An 18,615-nucleotide genomic window follows, 5' to 3' on the forward strand; every position below is an offset into this window, starting at 1 on the left:
TCAGCCGTCACTTTGCCACAAAGCATGGCAACTATGCTAGCAAGCAGTCACCTCAAGAACGGGAGGCTACTGCACAGAGGTTGATGGCTAAATTACAGGCTCAGCAAAATGTCTTTCACAGACAAACTGCAATTCAAGAGACAACTACCAAAGCAAGTTTTATGCTATCATTCAAATTAGCAAAAGCTAGCAAACCTCTCTCTGAAGGCCAGTTTTTGAAAGACTGTATGATAGAGACAGCAGGTCTCTTGTGTCCAGAGAGCAAAGGCAAGTTTGAAAAACTCAGCTTATCGCACAGGACAGTGACTCGTCGAGTGGAACTGATTGATGAAGACTTGGCCAGCAAGTTAAATAGTAAGGCAGAGTTCTTTAAGTTTTATTCACTAGCATTGGATGAAAGTAATGACGTAAAGGACACTGCTCAGCTCTTAATTTTTATCTGAGCGATTACTGACAATTTTGAAATTAAAGAGGAGTTTTTAGCCATTGAGCCACTGAAAGGAAAAACACGGGGAGAGGACTTGTATGACTGGGTGTCTACTGTCATCGAGAAAATGAAGCTACCATGGAGTAAACTTGCTAATGTCACGACAGATGGATCTCCAAATTTAACTGGAAAAAATGTTGGACTGCTAAAAAGAATTCAGGATAAAGTGAAAGAGGAGAACCCTAACCAAGATATTATTTTTCTTCACTGTATTATTCACCAGGAATCATTGTGCAAGTCTATATTACAACTTAATCATGTTGTTAATCCAGTCGTAAAGCTTGTTAATTTCATTCGAGCAAAGGGACTTCAGCACCGTCAGTTTATTAAGTTTCTGGAGGAAACTGATGTGGATCACCACGATTTACTTTACCACTCTCGTGTCCCCTGGTTGAGTTTGGGCAAAGTTTTCCAACCAATGTGGGAGCTCAAAGAAGAGATTGGTGCATTTTTTAAATTAAAGGGGAAGTCTGACGAATTTACTGAGCTGAGTGACAAGAATTGGCTGTGTGACTTTGCATTTGCTGTATATATTTTCACATTTGAATGAGCTAAATGTGAAGCTACAGGGAAAAGATCAGTATATACATGACATGTACACTAATGTGAAAGCCTTTAAATCGAAGCTGATTTTCTTTTCCAGACAAATTTCAGACAAAGTCTTCACTCATTTTGCCACACTAGCCGCACAGAAGGAGACCATCCAAAACGTGAAGAAATACAGCAAATCACTGGATGACCTGCATGCAGAATTCTGTCGTCGGTTTTCTGATGTTGAAAAAATTGACCAGTCACTTCAACTGGTGGCCTGTCCTTTGTCACAAAACCCTGAAACAGCACCAGAAGAGGTGCAACTGGAACTCATCGATCTTCAGTCTGACTTTGTCCTAAAGGAGAAATTCAGCTCTCTTGAACTAAGAGACTTTTATGCTTCACTTAATGAAGCCACTTTTCCAAACATCCGGAGGATGGCACAGAAGATACTGGTGCTGTTTGGGTCAACCTATGTTTGTGAGCAGACATTTAGCTTCATGAACATCAACAAAGCCCCTTACAGATCCAGCTTAACTGACGAACACCTCAGATCTATCCTGAGAATAGCCACAACAAAACTAACTCCAGACTTTGATGCATTAGCTAAAAAAGGAGACCAACAACACTGTTCCCACTGAAGTTGATGTTTTAAAGACCAAAAACCTTTCAACCCAGTCTACATTGCCATCTACATCTACGTCCCGGGCATAATTTGGAAGTTGCACTAAAGAAAATGTTTAATTTACTGTTTACACATTTTGTTCTTTTCTATTTGTTTTAGTTTTAAATTATTTTATTATATTTAAGTTTAATTTGAAAGGCTTTTGTACCTTTCCTTTGTTAGGCAATTTTATTTTGCCTTTGCCATCTTCAATATAAGGTATGTTATTGTGCTATGATTCCTCCATTTTTTGAAGTTTCAAATTATAATAATTAGTGTTTACATTCTTCTTGTTAAAATGTTTGAAATGAATAAAACTATTGAAATAAAAAAAAAAGACCGTACCCTTTTATGTAATGATGTTTACTTTGAATTTATATTAGTTCACACAAACACTCCATCCATGCTTTTGTTCCAGCCCTCCAGTCCAGTTTAAGAACCCATTGTGGCCCTCGAGTCAAAAAGTTTGCCCACCCCTGCTCTAGTACATTTCATAAATTTAGTGCAATATAAAGGTGAAAATTGTCATTCAGTCAGAATATACTAGTAAGAATATCTTAGAATTTTTTTTGTTCTATTACTATTTATTAGGATTACTAAAACATAAAAATGCAAATAATGTCTAAATTTTTCTATGGCCCACCAAAATTTTTTTATGAGCCATCAGTGGTCTGTGGATCACTGGTCAGCAACAACTGATTTAGAAGTCTTTTTGTTGCTGTTGGTAGTGGTAGTGGTACTGGTGGTGAGATGATGATGATGATGATGATGATGATGATGGTGGTGGTGGCAATGAGTGTGTTTAAAGCCAATGTAAAAGTTTATGCAGTGGTCTGCTCTCATTTTAAGAAAAATCATCTATACTAAATAAAAGGGTAATATGCTAATTAGACCAGACATCTTCTGGGCGACCTTCTGGACAAAGGCAAGGTGGCAGGGCTGAGGCAGAGGCAGTTAGGGGTGATCAGGCCAGTAGGGGAGAACAGTTAGGGGGATCAGGCTGGCAGGGGAGAGCAGTCAGGGCAATCAGGCAGGCAGGCAGAGAGGTTAGGGGCAATCAGGCAGGCAGGCAGAGGCATTAAGGGGCGATCAGGTAGGCAGGGGATCAGTTAGGGGCATCAGGCAGGTAGGCAGAGTAGTTAGGGGCATCAGGCAGGTAGGCAGAGTAGTTAGGGGTGATAAGGCAGGCAGGCAGGTGAGCAGTTAGGAGCCAGCGTCTCGGATTGCAAGAGGGATGTCAGACTGCTGGGTTAGGCCTGATGCCTGCAGAATCGGCAGTTGAACATCCCCTGAGGGGTCCCAGATTGGAGAGGGTGCAGGCAGGCTGAGAGACACCCACCCTTCCCATGCATGAATTTCGTGCACTGGGCCTCTAATCTATATATATAAAAAGCCAGTGACTGTAATGACCAGAACGACCACCGGCCAGGAGGCAGTCACTCACTCCCTTAGCAGTCCTGCAGGTTCAGTCTCCTGAGAATGGGCCAGGCACCCATGGACCAGTGCTGCTGGCAGGATCCCTACAGTGCCACCAACCTCCTGGAACTCAGCCTCGGGCACCTTGGCCGCTTCCCCTCCCTAAAAGCTCCACAAGGAGCTGTGACTGCTCTCCCCTGCTTCCTCCAGGTCATGCACACTAGCCCCCCGCTGCCCGCACCTCTCCACATGAAGTGTGATCACTGCGCACACGGAAGGAATGTAATAAAAAAACAAAAACCGATGACCAAGAGAATGCCGCAGTGAACGTCCGGAGTCCGGCTCAGGAGAACGGAGGGAAGGGAGAATTCCACAAGTTGGCCGATGCCAAGATATTTCTGAGTGACTGCCTAGCGTGTGACAGTTGTGTGACCACAGAGGAAGGAGTCCAAGTTTCTCAGCAGAACGCCAAGGACTTCTTCCATGTTCTGAACATTAATAAGAAATGTGACACCTCACAGCACAAGGTGCTGGCAGTGTCCGTGTGTCCTCAGTCTCTGCCTTATTTTGCTGCTAAATTCAGTCTCAGTGTCACTGATGCATCCAGAAGGCTCTGTGGCTTCCTCAAAAGCTTTGGGGCATATTATCTTTGACATGATGATAGCCACAGACTTCAGCATCCTGGAGAGTCAGAAAGAATTTGTGTGTGGATACCACCAGCACCGTGAGAAAGAGCCTTGGCTACCCATGTTGACCTCCACCTGCCCCACTGGGTCCATGTGCAGAGCGTGTGCTGGGTCATCCCATCACGCCCCACCTCTGGATGGCCAAGTTTACCCAGCAGATCATGGGCTCTCTGGTGCAGGATTACTTCGCCAGATGGTAGAACCTGTCCCCAGACAAGATTTTCCATGTCATTGTTGCCCCATTTTATGACAAAAACTGGAGGCCCTTCGAGAAGATGTTCCCACAACTTTACATAGTGCCCAGGGTGCTAACCTCAGGTGAAATTGTCCAGATAATGGAGCAAAGTGACCTCTCCTTACCATGGACACTCTGTTTGGAGACATGAAGGAGGAGGAGGTGAGGCTCCAACGAGGGTGCCAGCTCCGATGGGTACCTGGCACACATCTTCAGGCACCCAGCCAAGGAGCTGTTCAACAGGGACATGGGGGCGCTCACCTACCGAAACCTCAGGAACAAAGACTTCCAGGAGGTCACACCCGAAAGGGATGGACAGGTTCTGCTACACTTTGCGGCTGCTTATGGCTTTCAGCACATCCAGAACATGGTCCTGAAGCTGAAGAGGGCCAGCCACTTCGTGGAGGTCCTGGCCTGCGCCAGGGATGCCTAAGTGGCAGGGGCCAGGCCCATGCAGAGGACAGGCATGCGGACAGGGACAGGGCACTGCTGTGGCAGATGGAAGACATCTGAGCCTTCCACCTCCGGGGGAAGGTGTGGCCTCCAGAGACCAGTGCCCATGTGCAGGAGCTTTACCAGGAGTGGCTGAGGGCGGGGGGTGACTCCCCCCAGGCCCAGGTGGCCCTGCACACTGCCTAGCAGGGCCAGGGAAGCCTGCCAGCAGCCGGGACATCAAGTGGTGAAGGTCCAGCAGACGCCCGGCCAGCAGGCCGCCTGAGGAGGGGTGTCAGATGTGTGAAGGAAAGGCTTAGCGTCTCTGTCATCCCTTTGGTTTTCAGAATTCCCTGCCCCCCATCTGCCGACTCCCTCCCTCTGAGGGGTGCTGTCTTCATCACATGGGTGCAACTGTAATTTTGTATCTCAAGAGGATTGCCCCAATGTACATATCCTTTTATCCACTGATGAAAAAATCTCAAAGAACAAGAATGGAGACAGACTACTGTCCTTTAGGCTTAAAAAACCCTTGAAGTGTCCTGCGAAGAGCTGAGACTTGGTTCCGTCCATGCACCTCAGAGAGATTGGATGAGGAAATGGCCAGGTTTGTCCCTGAATTTACCCACTTATGTTACTCTTGAAGGTGTCTTTGCCACAATGTGAGTAAACTGCCACCTTTTTAAATAGGGGCTCATATGAAAGTCTGCATTCCCAACTTTTCTTGAAATGGATCTATGTTCTGCAGCTGTGGCCACCATCCTCAGACCAGGTCCTGTCGCTGGGAATCGAGTGGCACTGAGTGGAGCTCCCCCCCCTCCCCACCCCACTCTCCCTGTGCCCTTTTACATTCAGGGATTGAGCTGAACTCACTTTGGGGGAGGCCTGGCAAGGATGACAGGTGTCACAGATGAAAGGATGGAGAATGGAGAGGCAGACACCCTGCTCAGTCCCTCCCTGGGTGGGGTCAGGCAGATGTAGGTCGGCCAGCCCGCCCCACAGTAGGGTGAGATAGTGTCCTCTGTGTCCACCTCTCGCGCCGTGGGCCCGACGACTCCCCTCAGCTCCAAGAAGCCCTCTGAGTTCCACAACAGCGTGCTCTGCCCTCACGTGCTGCTCGCCCTAAACAAGAAGGAAGTGAGCAGTTGGCTCACAGACAGCTACACAGAAAGATACGCAGCCACCACAGAGCCCAGCACCCTGTGCCTGTTCAGGCTGTCCATGAAGTGAGGCCTGTGGCTGGCCTGGTGTTGGTTTTTAGAGCACTTCGATTTTGTTACCGTGTGGGTGACATTCTTCTTGAACCCCTCAGCCGGTTAGATTTCCCTCATTCATGTGTTATTGTACCTGTGCACCCATCTGGGTTGATAACTTGGACATTGTGTGAAATTACCTATTTTCTGCTTTCAATCTATTTACAGTGGTGTTTCATCCTCTCTGGTAACAGATCCATTTCTGATTATGGAACAAACAGCTGAAGTGTCAAAAAAAAAACAACCCCAAAAGTGGCTGCTAGGTGGCTCCTGACAATGAGTGGGAACATCTGTGGGACGGATCCGGATCCCAGGCCAGCAAGGATGAACCACTGACCACCTGGAGGGCTGATAGTGTCCTGGCTCCCCCCACACCCCTTCAGGACCCCACCCATGTACATATCCGTGCACCGGGCCTCTAGTTACAGTATAATTGCATATAATTAAGACACTAAAGTCTTACGAAATCATACTTGCCCTTTTGTTGGAAAACAGACAGGTTTTTTTATGGGTGAGGGGAATATTAAAAAGTTTTATTTCTATTTTTTCATTGTAACATGCATTTAAATTAAGGATCACAAATTAATATTTGTCCATTGAAGTTATGAAACTGGCTATTATGGTGAACATAGAAGACTTGGCACTTCTGATTATGCCTCCAGAGAAACTATACAGTCTAAAATACTGATGTATTCTTTTTCCTTCTGCATTTGAATTCCTATAAAGCATATTTATGTATATGTCCATTTTCATATCAAATCACAATACCTACTATTATCATTTCCTAGTTGTTTTTGAAAGTAGATGATTTCTAATTTCCCTAGGATACATTAAGTTGATATGCAGTGATCTTTTATGCAGTCACAAAACTATTCATTTTGAAAGCTATAATCTTACACTCTTACTAGAGTTGTACGTAATGAAGTTTCAGCCCGTAGGGAACAATTTAGGAGAAAAAAACAGGCTTACCTAGAGGACAAAAGTACAAATTTTAAAGAACATCTATTGTTCACAGGATTATTTGCCATTCATCAAATTTTATATTTTGTTTACAATATTTTCATTTTTTCAATACAAGAGAGTCCATAAATATAACCAAATGCATGAGTTTTTAAATTTGTTTGTCCTCTTGAAACTGAGAGCTTTAACGATGCCATTCTGAAATGAAGAGAGTTTTCTCTGGTGTGAAAACTAAATTAGGAGAGAGCCAGGGTCATTTTTAATTTGCAAAAAGGTGTCCACATCTCATACCCCAGACCAATGATATATTAGGTAAAATGAAAAAGGAGGAATTAAGGTGAAGATGGCAAATAATCCACCTAAGGGTGATAATCCGCTGACTCTACAATAGATAGATTATCCTGAATTATCAGGATGGACACCAAGTAGTTACAAGGGCACTGAAATGTGGAGGATAGAAGAAAAATGAAAATGTCAAAGTGACGTGATGCGAGATAGATTAAACAGAACTTTCTTTTCTCTGAAATCTCTTTGTTGATTCTTTTTCCATTTAGCATACAACTAGTGGCCCTGTGCATGAAATTCATGCATGGGGGAGGGGGTGTCCCTCAGCCCGGCCTGTAACCTCTTCAATCTGGGACCCCTCGGGGGATGTCTGACTGCTGGACATCCCTCTCGCAATCCGGGACCACTGGCTCCTAACCGCTCCTCTGCCTGCCTGCCTGATCACCCCTAATCACTCTGCCTGCCAGCCTGATTGCCCCCAACTGCCTCCCTTGCTGGCCTGCTTACCCCCAACTGCCTCCATCCTGCCAGCCTGCTTGCCCCCAACTGCCCACCCTGCTGGCCTGCTCACCCCAACTGCCCCCCCCCCACTGCTGGCCTGCTTGCCCCCAACTGCCCCCCTGCCAGCCTGATTGCCCCCAACTGCCCCCCATGCTGGCCTGCTCACCTCCAACTGCCCCCACCCTGCTGGCCTGCTCGCCCCCATCTTCCCCCCGCCAGCATGCTCGCCCCAAACTGCCCCCCTGCCAGCCTGATCACCCCCAACTGCCCTCCCCTCCTGGCCTGATCGCCCCTAACCGCCTCTGCCTCAGCCACACCACCATGGCTTTGTCCAGAAGGACATCAGGAAAGTCTCCCAGTCTAATTAGCATATTACCCTTTTATTATTATAGATATGCTTAGTTCACTTGTACAAATACTGATGATTGATTTTTATATGCACAACACTATACTAGCTTATGAATAAGATATGAAGGAATGCAGAAAGGAAAGAAGTACTTGCTAAAAAGTAAGCCCAGGTTATAAAAAAATGTGTAGGTCATTGTACCCGATGTAGGTATGACTGTGGATGGTGTTTGATATATATGAATTATTTGGTGTCTAAACTCATACCAAGTTTGCATTACTAAAATGTTATGACATAGAGTTAAGAATAGAGGGGTAAAATTAAAATGATGATGGCAATCTTAATTTTATTATGTGAACAAATAACGATGATGGGAGGTCTATTTTTTTCTAAAATATGAAATGTTTCCCTTTTTTCCCCTCTAAGACGGTCACTTTCTACTTATGTTACTATTAACAAATGCCTTTTGTTCCAAGTTGGGATTGGACTCTCAGCTCACACATTCCTACTTCTCCACTCCTGGATCTCAGGCCTAAGGCCATCCACCTGACCTGACCCTCTCACTGGGCCCTGGTCCACAGAAGGTGCTCCTCACCATATCGTTCTTGTGTCTCCAAACCTCTGTGAGTCACTGAACTTTCAGAATGTCTTCAAATGTTTGGTACTTCTCTACATGAACAAGGTGATGAGGGGCCTCTCCATCTGCAACACCTGCCTCCTGAGCATGCTCCAGGCCATCATCCTCAGGTCCAGCACCTCCTGGTTGGCCAGGTTTAAACAGAAATCCGCCAGTTCCATCTTCCATTCCTTCTTCTTCTGTGAGCTCTCAGTTTGTCTTTTGTAGAACCTTATCTCCTACACCAGTGATGGTGAACCTTTTGAGCTCGGCGTGTCAGCATTTTGAAAAACCCTAACTTAACTCTGGTGCCGTATCACATATAGAAATTTTTTGATATTTGCAACCATAGTAAAACAAAGATCTATATTTTTGATATTTATTTTATATATTTAAATGCGATTTAACAAGGAAAAATCAACCCAAAAAATGACTTCACGTGTCACCTCTGACACGCATGTCATAGGTTCGCCATCACTGTCCTACACTGTGGTTTCTAATGTGCCAAGACCCATCTGCCGAATACCATAAATACTTCTCCCTTTTCCTTACAAGCTATCATCCAGAGCCTGTTTTCCATACTGCCACTACTTAGAGATGCCTCCTTTTCAGGAATTATGCCGCTCTCAAGTGCAGGTATCAGAGGCAGTCCCAGCACCTTCATACCACCAGCCCCTTCCTACAGAGCTCCCCAGAGAAAAGGGCCTCCTAGAGTCTAACAGGACCTTCCTGTTACAGGTGAGTTTCTTTATGGTCATGTACTGGGTGGACTTTATCATCTCATCTTCTTCCTAATATGGGCATATGATTCAGTTGTCTTGCATGTCTAGAGTTTTGTGGTCGTTTTTTATTGCTACTGTCAATTTTTTGGTGCAGATCGGATCTCATAAAAGTACAATAAATATGATGCAAAATATTCAACAGAAGCATCATATGTTAACAAATTATTAATGAAAATACTTTTCTGAAATAGAGGTTCTTTTGTCATCGGTCAACTATTCATAGAGCAAAGGATTTGATATTTGATTTAATTAAAATGTGTGGATTTATAATTTTATTATATCTAAATACTTTTGAAACCAATGATGCCAAGGACTTGGCATATTCTTTAGACAACATACACCATGACTGAGTAGTCCTACACTTTTATGTCTTTCCTACCTTTCATTCTGATTCTCAGAACTTCATGTAAGAAAAAGTTGTTAATGTTTTAGGCATACTTTTAAGAAGCTTATATTGGTAATAAAATGTTTCAATGTGATTTTTTAAAATTACTTTGGGTACATGTATTGAAAACCAAGTGATCATGTATGTATAGATTTATTCCTAAACTCTAAGCTGGTGTACTGTATATTTATCTTTATGTCAACTCCAAACTGTCTTGATTAAATTTAGAGTGGGTCTTAAAATCAGGTTGTTTTTCTTTTAAAATTTGTCATTTGCATTTCCAGATATATTTATTTATTCACTAATTATTCATTCATTCATTCATTCATTCATTTATTCCTGCATCCATTCATCTTTTTTATTCCGTTTACCTATTTCTCCCTTCATTCACCTGCTTCCTGCTTTTGCCTACTTCAAGTTTGTTCTCTGTATCAATGAGCTTGTTTTTGTTGTTGTTTTGTTTTTTTAGCTTCCACATATAAGAATGAGCATACAGTATTTGTTTAACTTTGTTGAACTTATTTCACTTAGCACATGCCCTTGAGGTCCATTCATGTTTTCCCAAATGGCAAAATTTTATTCGTTTTTATGGCTGAATAATATTCCACTGTATATGTAAGTATCTACATATACACAATTGCTTTATCCATTTATCCACTGATGGATACTTAGGTTATTTCCAAAAATGGCTATTAGAAATAACCCCCAACACACATGAAAGTTTATGCTTCCTGATAATTTATTTTACATTTTCAGTCTCATCATATACTTGCCTTCCAGATTTTTGTTTGCTCTTTAAATGTTTGACCATTTACTCATTCCTTCATAGTGATTGGATATCTATTGATGACCTGCTACTTCCTCTTCTATGCTAGATGATAGCAACTCCACAGCACAACACAAGTGCCTTCAAGGAGCTCACGACCTAGGAGAGAAGGCACAGATAAGCAAGCAGTTACAAAGGTGTGGAAAAATTTCTATAACCATGGAGCGCAAAGGAGGGGATACCAAACCCAGACTTAAAAGTCAGAAAACATGCTGCCTCCATCAGGGTGCTGCCATGGAGATTTGTATTACATTTAAATTAAATTTTAAGAAATAATATAATTTTTTAAAAAGCTGTCTTTGTATCTCCAGCACATTCCAGGGGGGAGGGGGGAAGTTTATAAATCAGTCAGAGAATGTCCCATAATTCAAAAGTCAATTCATCAGGTTACAAAAGTTAATATTGAATCAAATTAAATTTAAAATATATATTGGAACTTCGGTGCTACCCATGGGCTGTCACTTTCTACACTATGTATTTCTATAATTTTGGAATCCTATATAATAAAAGCCAAATATGCTAAGTGTCCAGTCATCTGGTCGGCCATTCAACCAATCAAAGTGTAATATGCTAATGATATGCTTAGGCCACTTAACCACTCGCTATGACATGAACTGACCACCAGGGGGCAGACAGCCAACTGGTGAACCAGTTGCTATGATGTGCTCTGACCAGTAGGTTAGCTTGCTGCTGAGGTCAGGCACATCAGGATTGAGCAAGATGGGTGGGACACGCCCTTGAGCCCTCTCCCTCCCATGGTCCCTCCCCAGCTGGCCAACCTCCTGCGTCCCTCCCCAGCCCCGACTGTGCACCAGTGAGGTTTCTTGGCCTGGCCTGCACCCTCTCAAAATCCAGACTGAGGGACCACCGCCCCTGCCCCCCCCCCCCCACGAGTGCACAAATTCCATGCACTGGCCTGTAGTAATTTATAATGATCAAGCATTACATTTGCAATAATTAAAAAATAGCATGTTCATAAATACATGTGGAGATTACATTATGCTAACTCACTAGAAAGGTAACTGTTAGGCTTCTTTATCAAAATGAAAATATATTATAATTATAAAAGTTCAAAAGTATAGAAAATAGGAAAAAATCACCTATAAAGATATCATACTAGCACAACCATTACTGATGAGTTTCTTTCTTCTCCTTTTTTTCTGTATATTGTGAGGTTTTTTTTAAATGATTAGATAGCAATATTCCTCAATAATATTTAACCCTAAAGAAGAAGAATGTTTTCTTCATATGTATCCAGTTCTGTGTTTTGGCCCTAATGGAAAGGTAGAACCATGGAATGTTTACCTGAAAAGATAATATCTTTTCTTAAGACCTTAAGTTGATCTATCCAGAAATATCCAAACATTCATATCTTCCATTAAGTAAAATCTTTATCTTCTAGATTGACTCTCCTATAGATGGGGGTCACATTAAAAGTAAGTAAAAATCCAGATTTCATTGGTACTTGTCCCTACCTGCTCACATAGGATCCTAATCTCCTGAAAGGTTTCCCCAAATTCTATTGGGAGTTCAGGAGAGGTTTTACACATACTATGAACAAAACCAGTTAACTATTAGTCAGCTACCATTATCTTTCCCATTCCCCTGCTGTAACCTTCATAAGCTAGATATTGCTGAGCGCCCTGGCACTGCTGCCTCCCCAGGGTGCTGCCATGGGCGTCCTGGGAGCTCTGGCATGCCAAGCACTGCAGTGGGCTGTGGAGAAGCAGCAGGGATGGTCCCCTTCTCTCCTATGAGGGGGTCCTCAGTACTGCCATTTGCGTTCCACATTTTACCACATTTTTATTGAAATAGCTTTTTAGGACTATATGTAAACCCTTACTACTCAAAATGTGGTCCCTGGACCAGCAACATTTGGCAGAATTGTTAGAAATTTGGAATCTCAGGCCCCATGAATCAAAATCTGCAGCTTAACAAGAGCACCAAGTGATTTATATACAAATTTCAGTTTGATAAGCATCTGCTTAAAGTGCCTTCCGGGACTAAGGCATGAATTCAATTAGGGACAAGGGCAGGGTTGTGTCAGGAAACAAAACTGACAAATAGTAGGACTTTTTGTAAATACCTCTTCCCTTTGATGATGTCATTTATCCTTGTGCCTGGGCCAAGGTTAGAATGCCTGGCTCCTTCTCTCAGGATAGCTGTCCCTCAGGAAATTCTCAGGCTCCTCACTGCCTCCTAGAGATCGACTTGGTGACCTGCCACTTCTATGTCAGTTGCACCAGACAGGGCTTAGGCGAGATCTAAGAACCCACCAGACCATGGGAAATCACATTGCTGCCCATGTAAACTATACTTTTATGTGATAAGTTTTGAGTTCACAGCTACTATTTACAAATCACTTCATTATGAGCAGTGAGACTACCAAGATAAGTAAAACAATCTCTACACTCAAAGGAGTCTAATAAAGTGGCAAATGTTGAGGCAGGTCAGAACTTCTGGGAGGCCATTTGAGGAAGGAGCCAAAAGCTTCCCCAATGCCGCAGTCTTACTGCAGTGATGAGAAACCATTACTGTGTCTAATCCCTACAGCCTGTGTGTGCCAGCTCTCCAGGTGGAACGCCCTTCTTCCATTTCTCTCTCCCTACATTCTTACCCACCTTCCAAGGCCAGTTTCAACTGCCGATTTATTAAAGAAATCTGCAGGAATCCCCTCAGATATATATTGCCACTTCAGAACCACCATCATATTCTGTCTTAAGGTCAGTTACGTGCATTGTAGCCTTGTGGGGTGGGTGTTTTTTCCCCCTTATAGGCAAATAATGCATTTTAGTGAGTCTTCTTAGATTCCCCATAGGACCTAACATGAAGTGCCCTAAATTGTTTTTAAAGAAAGGAATATATTAAAGCTAATACATCTACTTTGTTACCACTTCTCTATTCAGAAAGTAGATCAGCCTTCTCAAAAACAAGGAGAAAACATGGAAGAGTTTGCTGTACACTGGCTGGTATATAAAGGAGAATTACTTCCTCCCACCCCCATACACACCTTTTTCTCTGGTGAGATTGGTTATTTGGTGCAGAAACAATGTCCTCATTCCCAAATGAGTGGCTGTTAATCACAGCTGGGTGGAATTTCATCTAGTTTTCAGCTGCATGAAAGTGGCTATCTGCCTCCTAGTATTTAAGAAATCCATAGCTTGCTGGGTTGCACTGTTTATGCCTGGTTTTCTCTAAAGCTGAGATGGAAGACAAACCACGGCTCCCTGAAGAGTGTAGTGTTGCTATGAATAAAGTGCTATCTTATGAGCTGCACATCAGTGATGCTTATTTATCTATGGTTAGTATGGGTTCTTGAATCACTGGGAGGGAGGTTTCAGGTCTAATATATCCTGTGTTTTCTTAGTAATGGCGGTTACGGTGTGATGATAGATGAAACAGCAACAGAGTGCTAGGATTTTGCTGCTTTGTGGCCTGATAATTTAGAGCTGTGACTGCACACTATGTGCTATGATAGGGAGAATCACGGTTCTTTCCAGTGGGTTGTCAAAACGATAGGCATAAGACACTGGGGGTAGACTGAATAATTTTTCTCCCATATTCAACTTTAGAGTTAATGTAGATATGTTAGGATAGGTGAAAAAGATTGACTTGAAAATGTCATTTGATTTATACTGGAATTTTCCTGTGTTTACGGTATTATTGGATATAAGTGCTAGCATGTGGGGTTCACAAATCTGATCATTAAAGAGGCCATAATCGCCAAAGATTAGGCCCCAGCATGTTAAAATCTAGGTAGTTTTTCTTTGAGGTAGCCTGGGTTTGAAAGACAACTGGGGCCTTTCAGAAGTCAAAGGGCAAACCAAGGACTCCAGCCTGAACGAAGAAGGTCTCTTTGGGGCAACTACAGAGACAGCTAAGTGAGTTTGTGTCAGATTTCCAGCCTTCAAATCAGCTTGTCTCACCTCCAGTTTCTCCCTATTCTCACCCCTGTCCCAGGCCTATAATTCCATTGACGAATCAGTACAACCTTGTTTTGCCACATTCTTTGAAGACCAAGCTGATATGAAGAGGGAAAATGGAAAGGAATTCCTAGAATATCTAGGAAAACGTAGGAATAAAATCTGCCTTCCAGTGTTTAAGGTGACTGTGTAATTTGTCATGATGATTTTAATGGGGTCTCTGCTGGGTCTAGAGAATTAAAATATTCATTGACACCTAACTTGTTGGGTTATCCATATTATACATGGGGTTATATAAACTGACTTTGATTGCAAACATCTGTCTTCTTTGTAGCCTCTTCATATCATTTTGAGTAAATTGTCAGCCACTAAATGGTTGCTTAGCTTTTCTCAATGAGCCACACCTACCGTGGTCTCTGGACCAGCAGCATCCGCATCACCTGGGAAATAATCAGAAATGCAAATTCGTGGATAAACTGAATCAGATGCTCTAGGAGTGGGCTCCAAGGAGCTGTATTTTAACAAGCTCTCCAGGCGACTCCATGCTCTGGGCATATTGAGAAGCACAAATATAATGACCTATTTTAGAAAATTTAGCATCTTCTATCACAGTGGTTCTCAACCTTGGCTGCACATTAGACTCACCTGGGAATCTTTTTAAAATCCTGATTTCTGGGCCTCATCCTCCGGAAATTCTGTTTCTTTGTTATGGGGTGAGGCCACAACATTAGTAACAGAGAAACAGGATTTCCGGAGGATGAGGCCCAGAAACCAGGATTTTAAAAAGATTCCCAGGTGATTCTAATGGGCAGCCAAAGTTGAGAACCACTACTTTATCAGGTATTTCGTCTGATTCAGATGCAGACCCAGGCATTTGAAATGGCTACCTCTTTGCTGTAATTAGATAAATCCTTTTTCACTGGGATAGACACTTAATACCCCACTAACGTTTAGATGAGTTCTATTAACATCTAGAAACATGCCTACTTCTCTGAGGGTTCTTTTAACTCCAGCTTTACAAAGAGAACCATTAAATGTCTGGTAGAGTTAAACTACCAATGTGGAATTCGAAAGCTAAGGGAATCGTGCATGTAGTCGTGCTAGTGGCACCCATGCTTTGCATGCACATTGAAATTGCATGGGGAGCTTTTAAAATCCTGATGCCCAGGTTGCACTCCATACCAATTACATCATCATGTCTGCAGCTGAAATCCAGACAGACATCAGGATTTAAGATGCTAGGCTGATTCCACTGTGCCACAAGGTTTAGAAAATATTGGGTCATACAAACCTAGACATAATCTGACCTAAGAATTTGGATGTGAGAAAGCTGTGCCTGAGGTGACCTCCCTGTTTCTCCCCATCAGAGGCCGGAGATAGAGAACTGGGGAACCGGCATAACCGCTGTAGAGTGTGCTCTGGAACTGGAAGACCAGTTAGCCACGCTCCTGCTGGACCTGAAGGCCACAGCTTCTGCCAAAAAAGAACGCGATGTAAGTTGTTAGCCACTGGTTCTGAAAGCAATGTCAACTTCACTTCTGAATTATGACTTGCTTCTGGGAAGTGGGTCCAAGAGGGTGGATCATCCAACACGTGCTTTCTTTCCCCCAGGGAAGTATATGAACCAACTTCTGGGAGTAGATTGGAGGTGGGAGAAGTAGGTGCCCTGGTAAGAAAGAATGCAACTCATCACAAGATGGGGAATACTTCCCAGGAAAAATGTGCTCTGGATAATTAACAAAATGACTTTTGCTGCTGGCTTTTAAATCTAGATCTTAAATCATCGGTTCTCAACCTGTGGGTCGAGACCCCTTTGGCGGTCGAACGCCCCTTTCATAGGGGTCGCCTAAGACCATCCTGCATATCAGATATTTACATTATGATTCATTACAGTGGTAACATTACAGTTATGAAGTAGCAACGAAAATAATTTTATGGTTGGGTCACAACATGAGGAACTGTATTTAAAGGGCCAGAAGGTTGAGAACCACTGACTTAAATGTTAATGGGTACCAGAATCACATGGAGGGTTTACTCAGACAATCTGCTGGGCCCCACCCCCTAGTGCAGTGGTTCTGAACCTTGGCTGCACATTAGAATCACCTGGGAATCTTTTTAAAATCCTCATTTCTGGGCCTCATCCTCCGGAAATTCTGTTTCTTTGTTACTAATGTTGTGGCCCCACCCCATAACAAAGAAACAGAATTTCCAGAGGATGAGGCCCAGAAATCAGAATTTTAAAAAGATTCCCAGGTGATTCTAATGTGCAGCCAAGGTTGAGAACCACTTCCCTAGAGTTTCTGATTCAGTGACTTTCATGTGGTGTTCCAGAATTTGCAGTTCTAACAGGTTTTTAGATTATGCTGCTGCTTGCTGGCCAGGGGCCACACTTTGAGAACCACTGATGGTCCCTGCAAAAGTGAATGTTAATGATGACTTATCCTACAGACTTCTCTGAAATCTTCCTGATTCATGGTGAACATTCTACCTTGTGGTGGTAACTTCTTTCTCACCAAAACTTAGTATCACAGAATAGCAAATTGAGGAATATTGCTTTGTACAAAAGTTACAACCCTACTTGCATTTTGGACGACTTAGGTCCTCTGAAGGGATACAAACACCTGAGCCTTATTCCACTTACATCTCAATCTTTGGGACTAGGGCAGGGGTGGGCAAACTTTTTGACTGGAGGGCCACAATGGGTTCTTAAACTGGACCGGAGGGCCGGAACAAAAGCATGGATGGAGTATTTGTGTGAACTAATATAAATTCAAAGTAAACATCATTACATAAAAGGGTACGGTCTTTTTTTTTTTTTTAGTTTTATTCATTTCAAACGTGCCAGATCTGGCCCACGGGCCGTAGTTTGCCCACGGCTGGACTAGGGTCTGGGCACCTACTTGAAATCTCCATGTCATTAAATAAAAGCACACACAGGGTGGGAAACCACCACAGTAGTAGCTTGTTTAAATTAATCTATACTTTTGATGAGATGCCCTAACACTCATACTCATTGAAAGTGGCTATTTGTACTCACTGGAGGTTTTGAATGTCTTAGGTCAGTGCTCTTTGACCTTCTATGTGCACATCAACTGCTTAGTCCTTTCCTAAAATGCAGGTTCTGATTTAGTAGGACTGGAGTGGAACTTGAGATTCTGTGTTTCTGAAAAAGCTCTCAGGACTGCAGGTCTATGAGCTACCATTTAGGTAGGAAGATTTGTTGTTGATGTTAATTCTCACCTGAGGATATTTTTCTGTGGATTTTTAGGGAGAGTGGGAGAGAGAGGGAAAGACAGAGAGAAATATTGATGTGAGAGAAACACATTGGATGGTTGCCTCTGACAAGGGCCAGGGCCCTAGGAGCTTGCAACCAAGGTAGGTGCCCTGGACTGGAAACAAACCCAGGATCCTTTGATCCGCAGGCCAATGCTCTATTCACTGAGCCAAACCGTCTAGGGCTGGGTAGGAAGATTTTTGATTGCCTCCTGTTGCAGACAAGGTTCTTAAGGGTGTTTTACTGTTTATTTCTATAGGTCTTAGAATTCATAGGAAAGTACCTGAAAGAACAGAAGAGGAGCACAAAAAACCTGCAAACCAAGCTAAAATATTGTAAGGAAATTGAGAATCAGGCCCAGAAGGAAGAAAAAGCCTGCGGAAGTGTTAAGTAAATAGACCTAACATCTGAAGGCAACTAAGCAAGTCTTCGCACTGTAGTAGGTCCCAAAATCAGCTACATAAGAATCTAGATCTTTATTTGGCAGAAGACAGCTTTCCTTTATTAGTGTGTGTATAAATAAAACTGCTTTTGCATTATAATTGTGTGTAAATAGATTCCTACTGAAGCACAAAAAGAGTTATTTCCATCACTGTAAGTTTGGTGAAAGCTTCCAGAGGTCAGTGGGTGCATTACACTTAAAAAAAAAAACACAACCTCTTCCTTTTCCCATGATTCCAACAACACTAAGATGCAGGATCAAGTTTTGTGAATTTCAATCAGTCCAAGTAGATATCATAGAAATTAGGTAGTAAAACCTACTAATGTTTTTCTAACTAATGTTTTCCTCCCCTTCAACTTGTATACTACATATTTAAAGTTTACAAAATAGTAGAATTCTCTTCTAATCAATGTAAAGCTAAATTTGAAAATAAAAGTTCTTGTTCTAGAAATGGTGACTCACCTGAAATATTTACAGAAGACAGGCAGCTGCAACCCCGGTGCCCCTTCATAACCTGTGGTATAGGGACCAGGAAGGTACACAGGCAGTTAAGACAGCAAACAACTGTGGA

At 42.8% G+C, this 18,615-nt stretch overlaps 1 pseudogene across 1 annotated transcript; it reads left to right on the plus strand.

Annotated features, from left to right (window-relative positions):
- The first annotated feature begins 3,347 nt into the window (after positions 1 to 3,347).
- LOC308517041 (nuclear prelamin A recognition factor-like) lies at positions 3,348 to 4,702 on the plus strand (annotated as a pseudogene). The gene has a single exon. The product of its transcript is annotated as a nuclear prelamin A recognition factor-like (transcript).
- The last annotated feature ends 13,913 nt before the right edge of the window (positions 4,703 to 18,615 follow it).

The sequence above is a fragment of the Myotis nattereri genome (assembly GCF_964212035.1).
Source record: "Myotis nattereri genome assembly, chromosome: 3".
In the NCBI taxonomy this organism is placed as follows: Eukaryota; Metazoa; Chordata; class Mammalia; order Chiroptera; family Vespertilionidae; genus Myotis; species Myotis nattereri.